Genomic DNA, 24991 nt, shown 5'->3' with positions numbered 1-24991 from the left:
TTTTACAAAGGCAGCTCATCCTCGCCACGCTCCAGGAGAGGCAGACTGATTCCCAGGACAGTTGTTCCACAGACAGGTGTGTAAGAAGAAAATGCCTGGCTTCCACCTCCTCTTTCTTTACTTTGTCACATCTCTTCCCTTTTACTAGTATTTTTAAATATAAATGCACATAGAAAATGCAGCAAAAAAGTACCCAGGGCTTCATCCAACTTGAGCAAAATGTTCAAGCAAAAGGTCTTTTTTTCTACCACCTTAAAAAATGCTCAGATTGTCGACATTGCAAGCAGTTTTTAATGCATATAACTGGAACTCTTGAGGAAAGTCACGCCAAAGTAGAAGTAATGCCTTGAAACTGTATCTCAGGCTGGAAAATTCCCTCTGCATTAAGTTCTGTAGCGTCTTCAGCCATGCCTTTAAGCTCAACATAACATTATACATAAAAAATAGATTATGAACATTGATGGCCCTTAAGTGAGACCCTGAAGTAGCGCCACACTTTGCCCTCCAGCCCCCTCCTCTCTTCACCTTGACTTGTGTATTCAGTTGCAGTTTTTTACTGCCTGTTAAAGCAGCTTGAAGACTACTGTCAACTCTGACCCTGGCGACAAGACAAGAATAGAGACGCAGACAGGGGTCGTACACCATGTCTCTGTATTTCTGTCTGCGACCATGAATGTGTTTGAGTTGCATGCAGCAAGAAGGAATAGTGGTGAAACCAGAACAGAATTTACCAACAGATTAGTGCAGCTAAAATTGTTATTGTTATTATTTGAATAAAGCAGCAGATCACCACACATTTTGTCCTAAAAAGATCAAGCATCCTTGTTAATCTTCTTTTGCTTATGAGCTGACATTTCTTCAGTGGTTCATAGACACCAACAACTGGTGTTTCTTCATTCAAAAAAAATCTGAGACTACAATGTTTCTTTTGAATCCATTAAGTCAATGAACCAATTTGATTGTAACATCTGTGTCAGCAGCTTTTTCCAGAGAATTCATGTTTCTGGTTAGCTGTCTAATTCTAGTCAAGGAACTTATTCAGCTGAATCAGCTGAGTCTACAGTGTTTTGTTGATATTTTTTATTACTCTAATTCCTCTTTTAAAACAATTGGGTCAATGTTTTAAAAGTGGGGATGTTTAATAAACGACTTGATCTTTTGAGATTGCTGCAAAGTGCTTGTATACATTTTTTTCTTGATCAATTGGCATTTAAAGTCATGTTACACGGTCTTTTTGACTAAATATATATTTCTGTACAATTGGAAATGAATTGGAGATGCTTTTCAGGTAAATATCTGAATATATATATATTTTTTTGGTTTATTAGGACTATGATTTAACCTTGAGATACAAGTTTAATTTGTTCTGTGACCAAGCTCATAAGCCAGTTTGCTATTTCAAATGGATTTGTTTCATTTAAAATGACTAAAATAATTGTAATCTGCTTCAGCCTTGTAAAAGTTATCAAAAAAATACATATTTTGTATTAACAAATTGACATGTATACTTTAGCTATGCATAATAAAATATATAAAATTAAAGAAAATGTTTTATGAAGTGGAGGAAGGTTTGAACACTTTAACACATACTGCCTTGACACTTCCATAACTGATGCTCATGATTTTCTATTATCTCCTGCTTCCGTTCAGTAAACAGCATCCTTTCATTCATGTGCATGAACTTGATGCGGGATCAGCTGCAGCAACTAGACAGTTAAAGACAGACTGTCGAACTCCTGCCTCATTAGGCCACACTCATTAATTCAACACCTTTGTAGGGATCTGACTGTTTTCAAGATAATACTAAATCATGTAATTTTATACATAAAATGCATTGTAGATGGAAACATGTAATTGGTCCAATAAACTGTTGTCAATGAAGGTGTAGCTGGCAGTCAGGGTGTGTGGTAAGTGAAGGTGCTTCTGTGTTAAGCACAGAACAGGCGGGTGTGTGAAAGCTGATCTTTACTGTGGCTGATCGAGAGAGGAAGGACTGAAAATCGACAGCCGTAGCATAGCTTTCACTGCCACATTGCTGTGTATGTGCGTGCACGTGTGTGCTGCAAAGAGCAGCTATAAAAAGACCAGAGTTACCGAACACAAGGCGGGGTGAAAAAAAAGAAGAAAGAATAACAATAGCTGATACTCTGACACACACTCTGGGATGCACTTTGACCCTTTCAGCTGCCGCTGTGCTTGCTTTGGGCTTCGTGCTGCACAACAGGTGAACAAGCTAACTGACGGCCACTTGGGATAACTGGAACGTCTCGCATTTCACAAGCGCACACTCATCTACGCCGACAAAGAGAGTTTAAAGCATTCATGTATCCATGCAAAAGCGCAGGCACAAGGCCAGGGCCGGGTCGGGGCCGATAAAAAACACACATACACACACACTACCCACTCCCTGAATTCCTGAGTATGACAGTTGTGTAATTAAAAGGCTGGCACCTCTTTATCACTCTCGCTGTGACACACACATGTTAAAATAGAAACTCATACAAAACAATTAACTGGCAAGAATTTCCCCAAACTATTGGAAGTTCTTGTCTCTTTCTTGCGTATCTTGTCGAACTACTGTGAGGGTAACAGGAATATAAACGGACACATGTATTTTAAAATTAATGGAATATGGATCAAGGATGTCATTATTGCTACATGGTTGCTGATATAAAACATCATCTGTGCCAAATAATAGTTTTCACACTACTTAAACTGTTGTGTAACACATTAAAACACATCAAATGTAAATAAAAACAACAGCAAAATACCTGAGTTTGTGAGTTCAGTAAGAGACACTTTATGAACTGGAACATAATCATTTAGATTTATTTTCTCATGACTGTTCTGAAAAAATGCTGAACTAGTTTTCAGCCATGATGTATAATTTATAAGTGTTTTTACAGTTTATATTTCACATTTTCCCACATCATTCATGAGTCATATCAACATGTACAACAGTAGCATTTATATTCAGCAGTTAAACAAGCTTTATAGCTATTTGTTCAGCAGTTTTGCAAACTGATCTAAAAAAAAAAAAAAAAAAACAACAGATTTACTGTTTGGTGAAGTGACAGTTTAAAGGGGAATGAAAGTTGACAATATAATGGCATTTCACTCTTTCACTATCCCACACACACGCAATTACACATACATACAAACCCACCCATGCACAGCTGATAGTTGGCAGCGTTCCAGTAAATACTACAGCGCACTGTAATGAATAAGTGACTGATAACATTACAGAGGAAAAGCTGTTGGCACACCCCCACGCATGTTGTGTATGCATGTAATACCAAAGGTTATCCAACAGTGAATGAAAGATTGAAGGCAAAACTCTGAGTGCAAACATGAAAAGCAGCTCCAAATGGAACCAAAAAACAAAAAGAGATCCAAGACAAACCAAAGACGTTCTCCTAAAACACAACCTCAACCACACAACAAACATTGAATCATTAACTCATTTAATCTAAGGTGACCAGTAATGACACTGCTCAGAAATCCCTACTGATGTTTTTATTTTAAGGGTCTCATCAATCAAACTGCCAATGCCAAGCTTGTAAAAGTCACGTTTTGCTCTCTGAAGGCTGAACAAACAATGAATAAAATGATTCCTAGATTTGAGGTCAGCCTGTTATAATACCTTAAATTAGAGATGTCTAAAAGTCTAAAAAATAAAAACTAACAATTCATGAGAACTTCTTGTTAATTTCTTCTTTCACATTATTATGAACTATAATTAAATGCGCATTTAATAAAAGATACTTCCAGAACCGGTAGTGCCACCACTTACTGCTGTAAATGTGATAAAAATGATCGATGGAAAGTTTTTTCCTGTCTTGTTCTGTCGTGTTGGTATTTAAAACCTGGGTGAGGCTGGAGGCCTGAGTTCATTACTGCTGATAAATAACACAGTAATAAAGCAGACGGGCTGAAGCAATACAGGAACACAAACATACAGTGACAGAGTGGAGTTTAAATATGGAGCCAGACACTGTGTCTCCATGCAGCTTTGTCATTTCTACTGTCGATCTGGTCATTACCTGTGTGTTATTGGGGGGTTAAAGTCGGGGTGTGTCTGTGTGTGTTCTTAGTCACTCTGTGTGTTCCTGTGAATAAGTCCAGAAGCCAATTGGAATCAATTTGGGCCCTCAGCTGTTTAACCAGTCAACCCTCCTCACCCCCTAACACACACACGTACATGCACACACACACATTTTCCCCTGGGCTCCGTCTGTGTGTCTGTCTGTCACCTTGTTACCTTGTTATTGCAGAGCTGGTGGGTCCCTTTGGTCACCATGTGTGGGTCAGTTTGGTCACAATGTGTGTGTAATGTGTAGGCTGGGGGGCAAATGAGAAATGAGAAAAACACATTTGGAATCAAAATCAAATTTGTTGACCAATCTACTCTGTCATAGTCAATTCTGATAACTCATGACAATTGTGTTTATTAGTATTTCAACATTAAGGGATCTTCTTGAACGGTTACAGAGGAGCTGTGCCTCCAGCAGTCATTGGGCAAGAAGCAAATAGATTGCCTAACAATCACAGGGCAAAACAACCATGAACATCCTATATGCGATTAAAAATATTCATCTGACTTAACAGTTCTGTTTATGGAGGAAGCCAGAGACAATCCATCTATGAAGAAAGATCACAGGCCAGGATTTTAACCCAGGACCTTTGAGTTGCAAGGCAACACTGCCTGCAACTGCATCACAAAGAAATACCTCACAGAGAAATACCTGCTCACTGAAGTTCTATTTTTGGGAACTTTGGACTTCATGATCTTATTTTCACTTGAAAAATTTGACAAGTTTGAGTTTCACTAAATGACACATAAGTGAACTAAGGGACATTTACAGCAAATTTTAACTGTGTTATGCAAAAAGAGGTAACTCCCATGACTGTGTGTATGTGTGAGTGGACATATTTAAGGATATTATCCTTGCATGCATCTCCCTCTGAGGACAATTACTTGTTTATGCCGTCTGTCCAAACACTGGGATTTTATAATCCCAATATTACATCGTACTGCAACAACAGAGTCCTCTCCAGATGACAGGAATGATCATGCAAACATTTCAGTACTTTTAGTCAGAGGATTACCTGGAAAGAGTTTAGTTTTACTTTCTATTTTAAAATGATACTATTTGTTCCAGCTCATTTAAGGCCTTTACTGTGTGCGTGGCAGGAGAACAAACAGAAACGTGTTTTTTTTGTAAACACAACGGCCTTAACTACCTGAAATGCAATACACGTAGTCATGCAGTGACGGAAGTTTTTGTTGTATTTTGAAGAACAAAACTGGACCTCTTCCTTAGAAAAAGTCGTTTGGTTTCACCTGAACAGGTTACGCTGCTTTTATAAGTTATCTGTAGGCAGACGTGTTCTTTAGGTATAACATGAGTTAAAGTTTTGTTGCTGCAGCAACCCTTTTGTTGCTGGCTTTAACTTTTACGGTAAAAATACAAGTAGTCAATGCCTCAACTGTTTGGAACAAATTAGCAAATATGAGCAACATGTCAAGAAAAATATGTTGATGAAGATGGAAGAAAGACTGACATATGCAGAAAAAGAATGCTGGTCAGTCAGACTGGATTTTACTGTCAGTGTTTTTGTGTCCGTTTCTGAAACTGTCTTACCTTCACATAAAGAGACATCATAAAATACATAATACATTTATCTCCCACTTTTTGTTACATGCTTGAGGTATTCTACAGGTTTGTCTTGAGGATTTTTAGAATTGTCCATTGTTAGCTGTGTGTACGTGATGGTTCATGGCAACCTGGTGACATATTTATCAGGGTGTTGCAGGGCTAGAGCCCTTGGCCTCCATACTTTCTATTTCACAAACTCTCTATCTAAAAGTGTGTAAACAGTGCTCACCTTGTTCCAGGACCATAAACCTGGGGTGTTTTATCAGTGATTGATTGCTCTGAGGCTCTGGCAGCTTCCATATCTCCAGGGGCCTGACTGCTCATTGCGAGCTTGTTGATGAGTTGATGACTAGCTTCGGTGGTTTGCTCGGTAGCATGACTCTGTACTGTTTTCTAGCCGGTGCTATGAGTCACATGCCTAGTTAAGTTTTGCTTTTACCAATCAACCTGTGAACTGGTGAATTTTTTAGTGGATGCCAAAGCTGCGATGCAGTGGTATATGCATGTGAGTTTGTTCGTGTGCTTCCATGTGAGTGTGATGCAGGTTAATGATTGCAGGCTTTGGTGTATGTGTGGCTTCCTGTGGGTTTAAGCCCTGCGCTGATAGAGGGAGCCAGGGTTACTTCAGAACATAAATGCACTCACACCAAAAGACTCTCGTTGCTGACGAGAATATTACTATGAAGGTTAAGCGTCTCTCAATGTTTTATTTCCATATAGTCCAATAAGAAGACAAAGCTCACATTTTGTTGTTGCTGAATGACTGGTGTATATTTAAAGTGAAACTAAATATGTTTTATATTATTTTATAACCAGGTTTTCTCTGGTTACTCCTTTATCTCAAATAAACAATTATATTTGTTGACAAACAAAGAAACAATTAAGTTGATAGAAGCCTTGGTGAAGTAAAAGGCACTAAACCATTCAGCCAATATATGTATTAATTTATATGTTGTATATAAATATATATCATATGTACATTATTGCATATTATATGTACTTTGTTTGTAGAACCGTAAGTAAACCTTGACTGTGTGGTAAAAACCTGGTGAGACTAAAGAAGCTCAATAACATAAAAAACTAAGGGAGAGCAAGACCATTAAGAAACTAAAACTTAAGATAATATTTTAAAATCGTTAAAACCATTTTGAAATAAATAGTAAGCAAATATAGTGAAAATAAAACATTTAATGAGCTAAAAAGTGAGCTGCTGCATTTTGTACAAGTTTGAGGTGATTCAAAGACAACCAGAAGCATCAGCATGTCAAACAAATGCCATCCCTTTAATAACGTCGTTAGATATTTTTCTGAAAGATTTTTGAAATTACAAAAGTGATATTTTCCTATATGCTTGCTGTCATTCATTGCTTGTTCTCCTTTTTTGTTCCAGACTACATCAATCATGTGAGTTGCAACTAAATATGTGTCAGTATGTTGTCCACTCATCAACTAACATGACAACTGGTTGGAGTGTGTTGGTGTGTGTATGTCACAAGAGCTATAGGGTTTTCATAGTACACTCCTAGTCAGTCACCTGTGTGTATATCTGTGTATGTGTGTCACTTGCGCAGTATACCAAGTGTTTTGCACATAATCTCGGTCACATGGGCTATCATGAGACACATCCTTTGGTTTGTGTGTGCGTGCATGCCAGAAGGGTAATTACAGGCTAACTGCAAAGCCTGGACAAATTACAGAGGATCTGACAGACACACACTCTCTCACACACACACGATCCAATCCATGTAGCTACCTCTATTTCTCTTTTCCTCTCCACCCTCTTAACCTCTGGCATTGCTTCAGAAATGTTCAGTCATATCAGATCATAACAAAATATGCTCGTCACACACAAAGGTAGAAACACACTCCCTTTGCTTTACACTTGGGATATACCGAAACCCCTTACAGCATGTGGAACAAGTAATTTAGGATTGTAATGACTCATAAAAACTTATTCTCTGCTGGCAGAAGTGAAATCTCTAAACGAGCAGTAAGTCTACTTAGGACTTTGCTTTCCTTTTCCTTTAGTTAACCAGGTAAAACCCCATTGAGATCTGGACCTGGTCAGAAATCTCCAACACAAAAAAAAACTGGTTACACAAAAGTAAAACAAGTTAAAACATATGCACAAGTTTAAAACAAATGTTTATTTAATGAATGTGAGATATTTTGGCACTAACCACAAGATATTTTTCAATTATTATGAAATTTTTCTAATTTCTAATTAATTAATTACTCTTCTGCAATGGACTGGTGACCGGTCCTGGGTGTAACCTGCCTCTTGCCTGTTGACAGCTGGAGACAGGCAGCAGCACCCGTCCAGACCCCAATGGGATAAGAGTGTAAGAAAATGGATGAATGGGTCTATGAATTACTCTTGTAAACAGAAGCTGCACATCAGCGCACAGATTGCAAAACAGTTCATATTTTATTGGCAGTTTATGTACATTGTGCTCCAAAATTATGATGTAGAAACAACAAGGACAGCATATAAAAGAAGTTGTTGTCTTTGGACCTAAAAAGGAACAATCTTGAGTCAGCATGCAGCTTCAGTTATTACAGCTAGAAAACATGATGAGGCCCAAAATCTGGGTGTAGTGATGGACTCAAACCTGAACCTTCAGGAACACACAAAGACAGCCTTCTACCACCTGGAGAAGATCCACTCTTAAAGGACAAATGTCCCAGCAAGATTTAGAGAAACTCAGTCATATCTTTAGTCACACTGATTGTTGCAACAGTGTCTTTACAGGCCTGCCTAAAAAAATCAATCAGACAGCTGCAGCTGAGCCAGAACTCTGCTGCATGCATTCTTAAAATCGGGAAGATAAAGCACGTCACCCAGTTCTAAAGTCCATAAACTGGCTCCATATAGCTCAGAAAATAGACTTTAAAATACTTCATTTGTTTCATAAATTACTGAATGGCTTAGCTCCAGAATACATTATAGATTAGTTGTTGTTGTTGTTATATCAACCTTCCAGATCTACTCTGCATCTGCAGAACCAGAACCAAACATGGAGAAGGAGCATCCGATACTATGATCCAGAAAATGAAATAAAAACTTCCAGAAAACTGCAAAACAGAAAAAAAAAGTTTTTTAAAGTCGAGGCTAAACACCCAAAACCTTTCATTAGTAGTAAAGTGGAACATTGATTACTGTAACTGATGTATATTTGCTTGATGATTTTGATGATGGGATTTAACAAAATGTAATGTTCTTTGACTGTTTCATAATTGGTAACTGTATGATGTTTTTATGACTGAAGCACTTTGAATTGCCTTGTTGCTGAAATGTTCTATACAGATAAACTTAAGATGACTTTATCTCTGATGCCTCTAAATAAAGTTCCTGGCAACCATCAACTTCTGAAGTCAGTTAATTAGTAAGTATGGAGTCCAGCCGCGTGTAATTTAATCACAGTATAAATCTAGCTAATCTCTGACGGCTTCAAAGGGTTGTGAAAGAACATCAGTACAAAAAAAACAGCATACAGAAGACCAAGAAACACACCAGACAGGTCAGGGATAACATTGCGGAGAATTTTATAGTAGGGTTAGCTTATAAAGCAATGTCCCAAGCTTGGGAGTACGGCACAACTCCAAATTTACCAGAACATTCCCATCCTGCTAAAGTGTCATACTAATCTCTGAAGCACCCAAGAGGCCTGTGGTAACTCTGTCATACTCTTAGTTGTGCTTTCTGCAAATGAGGCCATTTTGGAAGAGTGGAAAGCAGAAAGCTGTTGTTAATCTAATCTCTTGCATACACTTTGTCATAAGCCATAGGGACACTGCAAACATGCAGAAGAAGGTGCTTGGGTCAGATAAGACTAAAATTAAACTTTTTGTTGTGTATGCATAAGGCAGCATCACAGTAAACTAACACTACATATAAACCTGAACATACATCCCTGCAGTGAAACATGTTGGTTGCACGATCATGCTTTCGGAAAGTTTATCTTCATCAGGGACAGAGAGCCTGTTTAGAGGTAACAGGAAGATGAAAGTTTTTCTGAGAGCAAATGAGGGAGAGAAACTGTGAAAGTCAAGCAGATATTTTCTGCTTTAAAGTTACGATGGCAAACGTTGACCCTCAAAGATGTTACAACGTAAAGAAAATACTGACTGCTTCTCTGTATAGTCACATTCTGTTTTTATTATAAAATAACTTCCAACCAAATAAGAACAACAGTGAACACTGTGAGCTGTGACCTGTCGCCCCGCAGTTACAAAGAGGTGATTTGTTGTTTTTAAAGTGTGAGAGTGTGGACTGTTACCGTTATCTGTGCTCATCATTGGTCAGATGTTAGATAAGGTCTGTCTGATGGGAAATGGAGTGGGAGAAGATGAGGAGGAGTCGTCACCTGATGACAGGCCAGGAGGAAGAGGAAGGCAGTGAGTGGAAGTAGTTGATGTCAGCACGCTACTGGTGTTGATAGGTTTCCTCTGGAGAGTGTTTGATAAGTGCGACATTGAGTTACTAAGTAACTAAAACTCTGTTGAGTAACAGGATGGGCGTTTAAATCCTCTCTCTGGCTGCTCATACCAACAAGCACTCGGGTGTTGAAAGCATTTTTCAATTTCTAAAATTTCCAAAGAATTCATAAAACGGGAAAATATTTGAATACATGAGGAAACCTTAACCAGTGAAATAAACATAACAAAACGTCAGGATTTTTTTTTTATCATTATTATTTCCAACAGTGTTCAGTAGGAAGGCATCCCTACATATATATATATATATATTAAGAATCTCTGCTTTACATATATGCTTGAAATATTTATATTCAAAGGAATACCACCATGGATGTTGGTAAAAATGTTGCAATGTCCATGAGTAGCACAGTAATGATGAATACAGGTAGCAAAGAAAGCTACTCTTACTTATGAGTTGGATTAAAAGAAATTCACAAATAGACAGAAACATCACAATAAAATAGGAATAAATTGGTAATTTGGAGATTAACATATTCAATAATGCATTATGAGAGTTAGACAATAATAAGCTTTTATGTGTCACAAGTATTCATAAAAACTGTGAATAAAAGTCACGTTTGGGTTTGCAAATTATGAAGTGCAACTTATGTTTGGTGTCCATGGTTTCACAATGACGGCTCCTGACTGATATACTTCCCAAAACAGATCCCATCATGAGGAAAAAACTTTTGGTAAAAACATCAATCAAGAAGTGAAAGCATGTGCATGAATGAGTCTTTCAAATAGAAAGCCTCAGTCTTCCTGGTTCACCTATTCACAAAATATGAAGAAAAAAAATGCATTTTTGCAAAGATATCTAGCAGCAATGCTACTTGGCACACATTGGCTGGTGGCCATTTATTTTCCTTGACACTGATCAGCTGTACTCCGAAGACTGGAGATTCTAGTTTCCTCTATAGTGCCAAGATAGCTTAGCAACAAACACTTTGAAATGCCTTGTTGCTGAAAGGGCCTAGCCCTTGTAGATACCAGGGGTGTCACTGCACTCACAGAACTGAAAGATGTGTATGAACATGATGGCCAACAAATCTGACTCAGTTGCACCAGTTCTCAGGATGACTGGGCCAGAATTCCAGTAAACTACTGAGAATCTTTCAAAATAGGGCCCTACAATATCACTTTACTAACATTGTCTGGATCATATCCGACCTTTATGTTTACGCATTTAAGTTATTCCATGTCAGTTTCTTTTCTGTTTTTTTTTTTTGTTTTGTTTTTTTTAGCAATATGTTTTAATGAATGCAAGACTCTCTTGTCTCTTGGGACAACAGTTAATAAAGTTGCCTTGATATTGACTTGATAGATTTCTTTATGATGATATTAATATTACAACCTGATACACTGATCAGTACTTTTGATGTTTGAATGAATCAGTTAAAGGGATGAATCATCCCATGCTGCTGTGCAATCTGCAGAAACTCTCATTGTTTTAGAGATTTGACACAGTCAGATGTGCTTCAATCTTGTCAGGAGCTACATTTTGGTCAGGAACAGGTGGGTTTGCTTTTGCATGTACTTAGAACAATCAGACACAACTTGTGCATAAAACCAAGCAACCGCATTACCTGTTTTATCAAAAAGCACAATAGTAGATGTTCTTGCGTGAAAATAATAAATTGTACTTTCAACTCTGGTCTTTCTCCTCTTTACCACATCTCTTCAGCCATTATGAAGTACTGACAGTCTGTAAAACATGTTACTCTTTAAAGGTATGTGCTAATAGGTGCTATTACACTCACTCTTCTCCTCCCCGCCCTTTTCACTCACAAAGTACTATGTTCTCTTCTTCCTACCCAAGTCCTTTCTTTCTTTTCTCCTTCTCTCTGTCCTTTTTCCGCGTCTCTAATTAGCAGTGTGTTAAACTCAGGGGGCAGCGACCAGGAATGCCCAGACAAGCTCATAAAAATAACATCTAACTTAAATAGACGCCAACAAACAGGTTTAACTTTGCAGCTCGTTGTGCAGAAGGTTGAACAAAAGGACGCCTTAGAAACTCCTTGATGCTTCAGAGAAAGATGATTCTAAACATTTTCGTAAAGTTTGCTTTTCCAACATAGCTGGTTAAACATGACAGTCTTTCCTCCAAAAAACTCATTTGCTTTTCACCACTTTCTTCACCTCCTCATTTTCCCTCACTCCTCTCCTCTTTCATGTGCTCACCCCTTCAATATCTCTCCTCCTTCCTCACATCCATCTTTGAAGTCTGTCTTTCTGTTTCTCTACCTCCCTGCTCCCTCTGTCCTTCAGTATGACCATACAATGACTCTTTCATGCGTAGGAACGGAGGACAGAAAAATGAGGGGAAGAGGAGAATAAAAAAGTGTTGATGGGGGAACAAGAGGAACGGGGAAGTATCAATAAAAAAGGCAGAAATGGGCGGAGTTAGGAGAGCGGAAGAGGCAAAGGTGAAGAGACAGAAGAAGGTGAAGAGGAGAAGAGGAATGAATGGAGGAAGGGTAGAATAGGGTCAGAGCTGACGTTGAGGGGGTTGATGCGGGGTCAACATGATGAAGCAGTAATGGAAGTGTGTGTCTGTGTGTGTGGTGGAGGACATGAGATGTATGGCTGGCTGACAGAGGAAAGAAAGACAGAGTCAGAATATAGCGGAAGGTAGAAAGGTAATGAGTCAGTGAGGGTGTGGTTTCTCAGTTGTGTTTATTATTCAGTTCCATAATGACAAAATAAAAACATTCAACAGGTTAAAGGTCAAAGCTCGTAATATACAAATCGTAAGAATAATTTCAGGGTGCATCCTGATTTTCACAATCATTCCAGGATTAATAATGTTTCTCCTCATACGGATTTCCACACCATTTCTTTATCACCAGTGTGATAACTTAATGTTGAATTTTTGTTTTTAATTTTTTTGTCATTCTTGTAAAAGTCATATTGTGCTTCAACTTCACAGTGAGAAAAAGAAGAGATTTTTTTGGCGAAATCTATTTCTAATCTATTTAATTCTCAAAGGTTATGATCCAGTGGGTGAGTTGGAAATGGGACATTAAAACCAAAGAAAATTCTTGGACAGTGATGGACTCATCATCGTGGTTTAATAGAAAGCAATAATCCAAAGCTTTATCAGAGAGGGGTCAGTCACAGATAAAGCTTTAGTGGATTGGTTTTAATCAAAGACAAATGGTGATTTGATGGGAACATTGTTATGACGTCCTTGAGCAAAACTCTGATCTCTCCATATTCACATTGCTATTGGAGATGATGGAATAAATGATTTACACCGATTTCCAGAAGGATTCATAACCCCTGGATTTTTTTTAATTACTGTACGTCTATTTTAATAGGATTTTACATAAAGGAACAATCCAAAGTAACGTCATAGTTTTAAAATGGGGGAAAATAATACATCCATCCATGGGCTATACCCACTTGTTTTAGAAACAAATTGAAAGCACTAATGCTAATAACCAAATTTGGTGAACAAAAAAACTTTTCCCCAGAATTTCTTATTAATTTTGAGAAAACCCTTTAAACCATATAGACTATACAAAAAAGACATAATCAAAACTATCAGATGACTCATTACTCTGCCCCTGTGATAATAACTCAGAAATAGTCCAAATAGTTTCGATGTATTTTTTATTTCTTTCCTTCTTACGGAAAGTTTCCGTTTATATCTTAGGTCTGTGGTGCATTTCTATTCTAAAGAAAATTATATAACACTTCAGATATTTCACAATGACATATATATATATATATTTTTAAAGGTTTTGTTGGCTCTAGTGGCCTTTATTTGAAGGTAGTTTGACAGGACAGAGGGTTGGGAATTGAACCTGCGACCACCGGCATGAGGACTAGGGCCTCGATACATGGGTTGTGCTTTGCCCCAGCGCCACCACAGCACCCCACACAATGAGATATTAACACGTGGAAAAGCCTTACGATGGCCACCGTAAGAAAGGCTTATAGTATCCAGTTATACTGCATGAACTGATTAGTATATTATTGCGAGGTAACGAAAAACCTGTTTCGAGGGAACGCAAAAGTTTTGCGAGGTAATGCAAAAGAAAAAAAATCCTCCATGTTTCCTAGCGGGCTCCGTAGGTTTGCTCTGCCTGCTCTTTTGCAGAAAATCCTGAAAGAGTAAGTCCAATCAGTTTCTACCTTAATCTCACTGATTTGAAGCACACCATCAAGTCCTCTGAATGCTTTAAAGTTCTAGTTACGCAAACTCTAGATTTGAATGCAAGTCAGAGAAAGTGGCATTCATGCACAGAATTCCACCAATTTGGAAATATATTAATTCTGCAAAAAACGAGTAGGCCTAAAATTCATTGGTAATGACATAAAAGACATATTCCAAGTTATCTCAAACACTAGTTTAGGGGTGCAAATAATGTTGGTGCTTTTTACTAATGATTGAAATCATAATTTCAATACTGCATTTTATGTTTACTCAGGTTGTCTTTGACATTTTCTGATGATCCAAAACATTTAAGACATATGAAAAAAAAAATCTGTATCAAGGCAAATACTTCCACATCCCTGTATATCCCCCTATGAAAAATATAAATTCTGCTGGCTAGAAATATGGAGATAACGCCATGATTTCATTAGACAAAAGACAACAGCTAGTTCTTATATGTGACTACAACATCATATGAGGAAGAGAGGTGGTCTCTGATTGGTTGGACTAACACTGAGGTGAGGTGAAAGGTCATTTAGGGGTTGCAGAGGAGTATGCACAGAGGGAGATATCAACACCTCGTCTAATATCTACTTTGCAGCTTGTGTCTGTTTGTGTGCGTGATTGATCCATTCAACTTGGTGGCTGCAGTTATAGGTCTGAGACCGGAGATAACTGTGTGCAGCTCTTTGTGTGTGTGCGTGAGTTTGTGTGTGTATTTGGGGAGGGGTTGAAGAATAAAAGGCGATCCGTCTCCCATGGCGACAGGCTGGACGGTGGACCCTTCTACTTCTTCTAAATATTTACAGAGCGCTGGCCAATCAGTGTTGAGCAGACAGCGGCCACCAGCCTCGACGTGAAGGGGTTTGTTGAACACGTATGATTTAGTTTGTTCACGTCAGTCACGTCTTCAAAATGTAAAACTTCTACTTTTTTATTTTGCACTTAAGATTACTAACTAGTCATTGTGGCTCTCACCAGTGCTAAGCTCCAGACTGAGACAGACACACACACATACACACAAACGGATCATAAATGGTGTCCTCAAATGTACTAGTACTAGATTAACTATGTGTCTCTTATAAACACAGTAAAAATCCATCCAAAACATGGAAAAAACATGTTTTCCTCCTTTCATGTACACACTCACTCACACAGTCCGACTCGCAGACAGTGCATGTGTGTGTGTGTGCAGTGAAAGTGGTCTGCCAGCCTGTTTGAGCGAACAGTAAATGAATAAAATGTGTTTGACCCGCTGAGAGGAAGTGGTTTCCAGACCGCCCCAGCATGTTGGAAACAGCTGTTTGTGTGCACTTGAGTCCGTGTGTGTGTGTGTGTATCCGTGTGATTGAGCTAGTTCCTGAGCAGCATGTTTTCATCCTGTGTGTGTTTTTGCTTCAATCAGTGCATCTCTGGTGTTTCTGTGCACATGCGTGTAGTTTTTCATGTGTGTGTTTGTCTCAGTTTCCGTGTACGTGCACGTCTGTAAACTGCTGTGCAAGGGAGGTCCGTTGACCACTTGAGAGGAAACCACAGGCCAGACAGAGTTGTGTGTCATCGGGCCAACCATCGTGGAGCCAAAACTCCCACTTTAGGGCAAAGAACAAAAGTTACAGAGATAAATCTCTCGGAAAACTACAGGTGATGAAAAATCATTGTTAATTTTTACTTGCTGTCGTTACAAAATATCAAAGCGTGAAATCAGGCCCTTCATTTTTTTATTAATCAAATCTTAACCCTAAGCAAACCACACTAATGTCTTCTTTTACTAATAAAGAAATTTAATAACTTATTCTACCCAATGGAGGAAAAATGGCCTTTGCACAAGTGGATGTTTTAGTACATACATAAACATAATAATGAGTAATAGTTAACAGTTTTCAATGTACGATTTAAAAAAATATCTTTTCAGCAGTTACTCCACATGGGATAAGGATATTTCAACATATAGAATAATCTTATTGCATGAACCACCATCTCTCCTTCAATGACAGACTGCTGCATCCTTGGTGCACAAAGGAACATCACCACAGAGTCTTCCTCTGACCACTGTAGGATTCAAATCAAATCAATCAATCAAATGTTATTTGTATAGCACATTTCAGCAGCAAGGCATTTCAAAGTGCCTTACATAATTAAAATAAAAACAGCATGTAAGAGAAAGAGATTTAAAAAACATAATTAAAACGTTAATTTTAGTGAGAAAGAGAAATTAAAAGCTGTAGAACTTTAGTTGAAACTTCGTCAACTGGGACTCCAACCCTTTGTACTTTAGTCAAAAGCCATCACTGCTCCCAACAAACTCAATAAGTGCTTATAACCCTGCTGATGTTTGCATTATTTGCAGTTTTAGTCATTTCAAGTAACAATTCTGCTACTATTTGCACAGCTTTACTTGCACTTACTGTAAACATTGTACACAGTCAGTTGTTTATTTTAGTGCATGCACATGGACATTTTGTACATTTTTCAAAATTATTCTACTCAGTTACACTTTTCCTTGGATCATGTATGCTGTTTTAGCACAGTGTTTTATGTGATAATTTTCCCCTACTAGTGGTTCTTAATTTATTATTATTATTATTATTATCATTATATATATATATTTTTAGAATTTTAATATTTCTATATTTGTATGACCCTAAATTCCTTAGTTGCTTGTCACTTTGCTTCTTTTTCTTGTGGGACAAAATATTTTTCTAAGTTATACTAATAGGTATGTTACTTTTAAAATGTATGCAAACTTAATTTAATTTTGCTAAGCTTAGCATTAAACAGTATTCAAAGCTAAAGCCACCAGGAGAAAGTCACATCAAATAATAGCTTAAACTTTATCAGCAAAAACTATAAATTAGAATAGAATAGAAATATCTTTCATTGTTCATTGTTCAGAAATTCAGGTGTACCAGAAACCAGTTAAAGATAAATCAAGACATTTTTTTTATGTTTGTGGGAGTTTTGCCTATATAAAGGCTTTATTTTACTGCAGTTACATGTTTAAAACTAACAACTGAGTCTGTCTCAGTGAATACCTACAGGTCATGTCAAAGAGACATTTATCTTCCAGAACAATGAGGATTATTAACAAGGAAAACAGCCAAATTAACAATTGATGTAAGTTGAGCAACAACAGGATTTCTTGTGCAACAAGAAATCCTGTTGTGCACTGATTTGAAATGAACTAATCACTTACAAATACCATTGCTTCATGCAGCTACTGTTTATACTCCTCTGTATTCCTCCCCCCTCCTCCTCTTCTTTCTTCAAAGTATGTGGCTTCCACTTCCGTCGAGCCCATGATCCGAATCTTCTGATCTTTACACAAAACAGATCAGGCACTCCGTCTTTCTCTCTCTCACACACACACACATATGTATACATATACACACACACACACACACACACACACACACACACACACATTCCCACATACTAAGGACAGACACACACTTCACCTCATCAAAGTGGTGGAAGTGTGTGTGGGACGATGGATTTGATGGAAAGGTTGGGGGCCTCGGAAGTGTTTTAGTGTGTGCGGGTCGGGGGTGGTGGTGCACACATTGCCTTTTTGAATACACAGACAACACACACCCAGCTGGGAGTTATCAGTGTTTACTCTCTCCTGTCTGACTGTACTTAAACTACCTCCTCTCCCCACTCTCCCTGTCCACACGTACAACCACCCAGCCAGATTGAGGGAAACCTTTATCTGAGCTTGGCGCTAACTTGTGAATGGTAGTGTGTTTTGTCAGTTGTGTGTGCGTGTGTTTAGCTTGGCAGACAGCCAGGGAAGCTGGGCTGAAGCCAAACTTCTCTCTACGGCAGCAGCCACGTGCCAAAACCTGCTGTGATTCTGCTTTGGTATTTAGATTTTATCTTGTATCAGTTTCCAGGTTTTGAAACTGAACATTTGAGCATTGGGGTATGTGGAAGAAATTCATCAACTTCACATGATTTCATGAAGGAGAGTTACGTTTTTGGTCCTCCCAGATTCCTTATACAGAATCTAAAATTAAATTTGATAAAACAACAAAAACAACTAAGCAGTTTCAGAATAATTTCATGTGTCATAAGCCCAAGTACAGAGTCCCTGTACTGTAAAAGGTACACAAAAGATATATTTATATTATATATTTAAAATATCAAAAAAAAAAAGGTTACATATTTTTATTTATTCAAAACTGTCATCTCCTGATCTTAGACTACACTCATGATCCAGGTCTGTACAATATTCCAAAATCTTGGAATGGCAATATCAGTCGTGATATCTTCCCATTTCCTTCTTTCCTCTCTTTTTCATCTCTGCTTCCATCACTATGTGACTGTTAGCATGTCTGGGCAATGTCATTTGTTTCTTGTCTAATCATCTGCTAATGTAACTGACTAACTATTACACTAAAATGTAAAATGCAAGTTAATAACACTAGGAATAGCCAACAATTATTGCACTCCAAACAGTCCTTTGTGAGATGAAAATTGCACTACAGATATATGGCAATATACTGAATTTGAGGTTATGCAGCAATAGTCTAAATGTCCAATATTAAATATAAAATACTAATTTAAAATATCAACAATGACCCTTTCCTTTAAACTTGATTTGGTAAAATTAAACACAATCAGAACATTTATTATGGGTCATAAAGTACCCAAAAATAACAGGGGATGTACATGATTGTTTTGCTCCTGACTACATATAGTAGCACTGTTGTCTAGTGATCATTTTTTTCCTTTTTTATCAGATTTATCTGAGATCACCAGGGTTTATGACGTATTTTACAACATGTGTGATAGAGTTTCTGCTGATGTGTTGCTGTAGCTAAAATGCATGAGAAGAAAGTGACAAAGTGCAATGAAAACAGATCAGTGAAGACTGGAGATATCTGACTGAGTTAGTTTCTGTCTGAGAAAGTCGTGTATCAAAATCTAAATACACAAGATGTTAAGGTTTCATAATTTTTAGATATATAAATCACAAATGGTCAAACATCACTTAAAATTTGTTGTTTGGGACTAAATGAACATTAGATAGAACCATAGGTATAATTTTGGTTCGTGCCATCTTAAGACCTTTGTTGAGCACTTTTTTGTGCACAGGTTAAAAATGTAAAAGAAAAATGCCCTTAGTCTCCAATCGTTAGAAAGGTGTCTGTCGTTTTGTGAGAACTGATGTTACGATTTTTGTCGCTAAAATAAATTGGAGAATAAAGAAAAACGGGTCCATCAGTGGACAAAAATAAGTTCACAAAAAGTTTCTCAGTTCTAAAAAAACTGAATACTTGGGACATTTCTAGACACAAGTCAATAATGAACTTCTAAAATGACTCAATCTTGGGTCTTTTTGTTTTTTTTTAACTTAAATGCTAATAAAATATTGAACTGTTCCTCCCTTGTTAAGCACTACACAGAAGCTAATGCTTTGTGTCTTGTTCGTAGTTGCTTCTGGCAGGTTAATTCTTTGTGGTTCAGGAATTCAAACAAAGGGAGTGTCTGCTGTTTAAACTATTGTTTGCATTCAAAGTGGAAAGATTTACAACCACTTACAATTATGACATTAATAAATAAATCAGCTCAGGCAATTTGCTGATATGGGCCTTGACTTGTCTCAAAATAAAGTTCAAAGTCCTCCCTGTCTGGAACTAAATACCATAAACACTGTCTATTTCGACTTGCACAACTCTCACTTTTTTCTTGCTGGATTTAGGGAAGCTGTAAGAACTTTATTTACTATATGGGACTGTCAGCCAAATATATGTAAGAGTTATGAAGAATTTGATGTATTGAGGTTATTATAGCAGTGTTACTGACATAGTAATCAAAACAATCTGGAATACAGTGGTTTGTTTTAATCTCATCTTGAAGTGTGCTTGATGTGCTTCTGCATAACATTTACATTTATATTACAAGAAATAAATTTTTGCAAAGACATTTCTTCTTTGTCTATAATAAAAAAGAAAGCTGGAATAAAAGATAAACACATCACTTTCACTCCTCAGGGCCAGCTCCTTACTGTGAAAGGGTTAGAGTCATATGCTTACTGGTTTTCTGTGTGCTAAAAAAATCACATACTCATCATACAACCTTATCATGAAAAAGTGATAGGAATTCATATCAGATCCCAAACTTTGAACCAGTTACCAAGCCCTTTGGTCAGATAGGAAACACAAACATTCACATACACACCCAAAACACACCTCTACATTTCCTATAAAAGATTTAAAAAAAAACCTTTAGTATACTTAACTATGTATTGAAAGCCAGTCAAAAATTACTAAAATCCACAGCTACTTGAGACCCCATGTAAAGACATTTCAAACTTGTTATTTTAGTAGTTCAAACACAAAATATACCTCAATGTGAATTAATATGCATTGTGGAAAGCATATTTGCACTTCCACAGTTTTCCTTAACTCTGCTTTTGGGGGTACAGCCAATCAACAGCAAGGAAAATAAATGCCGGTCTTGGATTGGCTGCTTTATAAGCGCCAGCCAATCCACCCAGTAGCATGGCGCCCAGGTGTTTCATCTCCTGAATGGCTGCCACCAGAGATTAAAGGATCCCTTACAGGTGCACCAACCTTCACAGATCCTGCGAAGGTTGGTGCCAACTGCAGGTTTGATGCTTTTCTTTCCTCCAGCATTTCAATGCTAAATATGATTTGCTCAAGACTCAAATGCTACTTACACAAACTGTAACAGCAAAAGCAAAAAAAAAAAGTATAGCTGTTAAAAAGCTTAAATGTCCATTAAACACTTATCTATGTCAGAAAAGCAGCAATATCTTATACTAGTCACTCTTCTGGGAAGAGCTCCTGGTATCATTTGGCCTGATTATATAAACCACAAGAAGAGTCAGTTTAATCTAGGTGTTTTGTTTTTAATTGTGATGATAATCTGAATCCTATTTATAGCTGACAGCTGGGGGGCATGGCTTCTTTCATTGATTTTTTTTTAGGCAGTCAATATGTTGCACGTGAAGCCTGGTTGATGGTTTATCCTGAAGGAGTGAACAGATTATTATTATTAGAGCACCTGAAACTACAATTAAGGCATAGTCCACTGTTTCAGCTTCCGAGCTTTAAACCATGTAATCCTGATTATATAAGCCACAAAGACAGATTTTCTTAATTTTTCTGTAATTGTACTTTTGTAGGACCTCTGAATGCTGACGATTTGCTCAAGTAAGATATCAGAGATAAAAAGATGTCTAGTGTGCTTAAATTCAGAACTAGATAAGGAAGTAGTTCCACTCTTAATGGATTATCATCTAGATAAATAGTATGTAGTTCATAGTATGTAGTCCAAAAAAGTTTTTAAAATAGAAAAGACATTGTAATGGTGGCACTTTAGAGTCAAATCTCCAAAGAAATTCCTATATTTTGCTACTTTTTAGGGTTATTTCAGCTGTCATCCCAAAAGGTCAGAGCTAGGGTTGTGGCCAGGGTTAGACAGAAGAGAGGGCCTCAATGGGTCACTGTGGCTCCAGGTCCAAGGGGTAATGGTGTTCCCAGTTCCGGGATAAGGGGTAGCATTGAGGCCTCAGGGCCTCTGCAAAGTCCAGGGGACCAGACAGCGGCCAGGTCAGTGTGTGATTGATGAGATCAAGCCGGGTTATGGCAGGTGCCCACTAGCCCCTGACCACTTCAGCTTAATCAGCACAGCATTCAGACAACGGATCCTATTTAACCTTCTAATGAGTGGTCACTCAATCTGGACATGCACCCATGAACACTAAAAGCACAATAACCACAAAAAAAGACCCCACTGACAGTGTGAAACAAGAAAGTCAAATAAAGTGACATGAAAATAAACAGAGAGCACATCCAAACAAGTATATGGACAAGTGCAAGCTGCTGCCCATTGCCCAAGCATTCATCCATTTATTGATTTTTCAATTAGCACCAATGAAAGAGCTGCTTATAGCACAAATAATCTAATCAAGTCTTGTCAGTTGAGAACAATGACCTGCTGCAAACTCCAGAAACATGGTAAAATAATGTTTGCATTACACAACAGTTGTACTGCATTAATACATACTACAGTACTTATAAGTAGATAATATTTATTGTGATCCAAGCATGTTAGAGTAAATTGAATAGTATGGTGCAGGGTAGAATAAATTAATACTGTGACTTATTGTGCAGTGATTACTAATCCAGTATTTAATTGATATTGAACAACCGTAGGCCAGAGGTTATTATAGTTCAGATCACACTTTGAAATCTTTTAATAAATATTTATCTTAATATTAGAAAAAAATTGTTTTGTAAAGTGCCTTGAGATTATTTTTGCTCCAAAGCAGTGCTATTTATCAAAACACAATGTAAATAAGACCTGAACTGTTGTACTAGTAAAATGTTGCTTAAAGTAAAACAAAAACTTCAAGTACAACTCCTTAACGTAAGAAGTCTCTTCAGTTGTCTAAAGCATAATATGTGCTATTTTAACAAGTAACATTACTGGTAAATATGAATTGTTACATCAGCATTGGAAAATTGAGTTGAGTTTAGCATTTTAAATAAGATAGTTGCACTGTTTTACTTAATGTACAATTTGAATTAGTTTTCATTAGATTTAACACAGTTTTCTTGTCCTGGTTGATTGTACTAGTTAAAAACAAATAAATGTCCACCAAAAAAATGTTATTCTACTTTTTATATAGAGTTGAAAAAAGCCTCTGTTTTCTTCAGAGAATCTTCCCTAAAGGCAGGGAGTTTCATCCAGGGGAGAAGGTAATCAAAAAGTTATCTTTTGTGTGTGATTTCAGGCTTTAGGGGTAGAAAATGCAGTGTCACTGATGTGTCAACAGATTTCCTTTCTCCATCACAAATGCTGAAAAGCATTTAACACACACTGTTTGTGTGTTCAGGTTGATTACATTAGTGAAAGTTAAAAGTATCAAATGGGTAGTTACAATTTAAGGTGTGAATCCTAATTAACTTAATGTGATGGCTTTAATGGTTAAATGTTGTGTATTGAAAGTTTTCCTAACTTGAGTCTGTTTGATGGACATTTACTAAGACACAACTTTGTTTAACCAAATGGATTTTTGTTCAACTCTTGCTCCCCACAAGACAGTCTCTTAAATAATCTGAACCAAATCAGCATAAAAAAAGAAAGGCTAAAAGAGGCCGGCTTCAAGTGCTTCCTAATGCGACCAATAACTAGTCAATCAAACAATAGGGTAGGGTTAGGCAAAAAATAGATCCAGAAATACAAGGCTATGAAATAAAATAAAAATATCAGTTACTCCGTTCTGTATTTCTGTGCTCTAGCGCTATAAATGTTTCAATTGAAGTATTAAAATTGCAAGTGACTAAGGTTAATTTTGCATTTCCTCTATGTCTTCAAAACAATATAATTTAATATACTCTTTTATATAAGGTATTTTGAAAATTCACAAATTCTTTTACAAAAAACATCTGCTAATAACAGATTTGCATCTCTAAAATAAATAATCCTACATCATGCTCAGTCAGTTGCATGTCAGGTATTTGTATCCTCCTATATCCCAAAAGCTCCTTTCAGAAGGCACTTCTGCAACAAACCCACAAACATGCACCCCACCTTATGGCTTATGTGTTCTTAATGCACCAGTGAAGTTGGGTACATCTGCAACAAGATGTGCTTACACAACATGCTCCCAGGATTGTGGAACCAAAGGAATATTGTGTACAGCTTAGTAGAACTAAAATGTGTCTTCTACTTCTAGCCCAGAGCGTTGAGAATTATTTTACAAATAATAAGTTAATTCCAGATTGTCATTTTTCAAATTTACACTTATTTCTGCAAAATGTCTGTCTTGCTAATTTTTGCAAGTAGAAAATCATGTGACTATGACTGTAACCACCCCTCTTAGCTGAGCCAGAGGTACTGTATATTATCAGTGGTTCAAGTTCAAGCTCCAATACTAAGTAGGTCCTTACAGGTAAACCCAAAATTATTCACACACCTGGATGTGCAGAATCTGAGTTACCAAATTCAGGATAAATAGGGGCCAACCACGCATCTACCTTTATGACCAAATTTACTTTGTGGTATTCTGGGAATCAAGATCTTTAGTTTTCATCAAACAGCCCTGCATTTTGGTCCTCTAACACTTGATCTGATGAAAGACAAAGAAGCACCTGCAAATGATAACATTTCTAAGTAAAAGCTGTAGTTTGTTTTGCTACAAATAAAGACCAAAACAGAACCAACTCATTACATTAATCAGATTTTAAAGGACCACAAACATCATTTAGGAATGTTAAACATACTGTGGGAATGTAATAGTGATACGGTGCATGATAAAAAAAAAAAATACCACAAACAAGAATGAAGTCACTATTAATTAGATTTTTTTTAACCACAGTCACCGTGTATAACAGTGGTTTGTCCTCAGGGTTATTTAAGTGGAAACTACCAAGACGGGGGGTTGTGTGACATCAGATGTGATGTGTGTGTGCATGTGTGTGTGTGTTATCTCATTTGGTGACTCATTGCACGTTTCCGCTATTTACTGGAAGATAGCTGGAACATGTTTATGTCCGTAGCTTTTTAATGGCTACCTGAGAGTGAGTGCAGGAAGCCTCAGAGTCCTGTTTTTTCCTAATAAAGTGCTTTATAAAAACTTGATTTATTTTTGTTTCTTAGTGGTGTTCCTCAGATTATCTCAGGACTGAGGCTCATTGTTGACTGAAAGTGACGC

This window comes from Poecilia mexicana, unplaced genomic scaffold (assembly GCF_051168715.1).
Source record: "Poecilia mexicana isolate PSO_F unplaced genomic scaffold, ASM5116871v1 scaffold_16, whole genome shotgun sequence".
Lineage (NCBI taxonomy): Eukaryota > Metazoa > Chordata > Actinopteri > Cyprinodontiformes > Poeciliidae > Poecilia > Poecilia mexicana.
Note: the sequence above shows the minus strand (reverse complement) of the source record.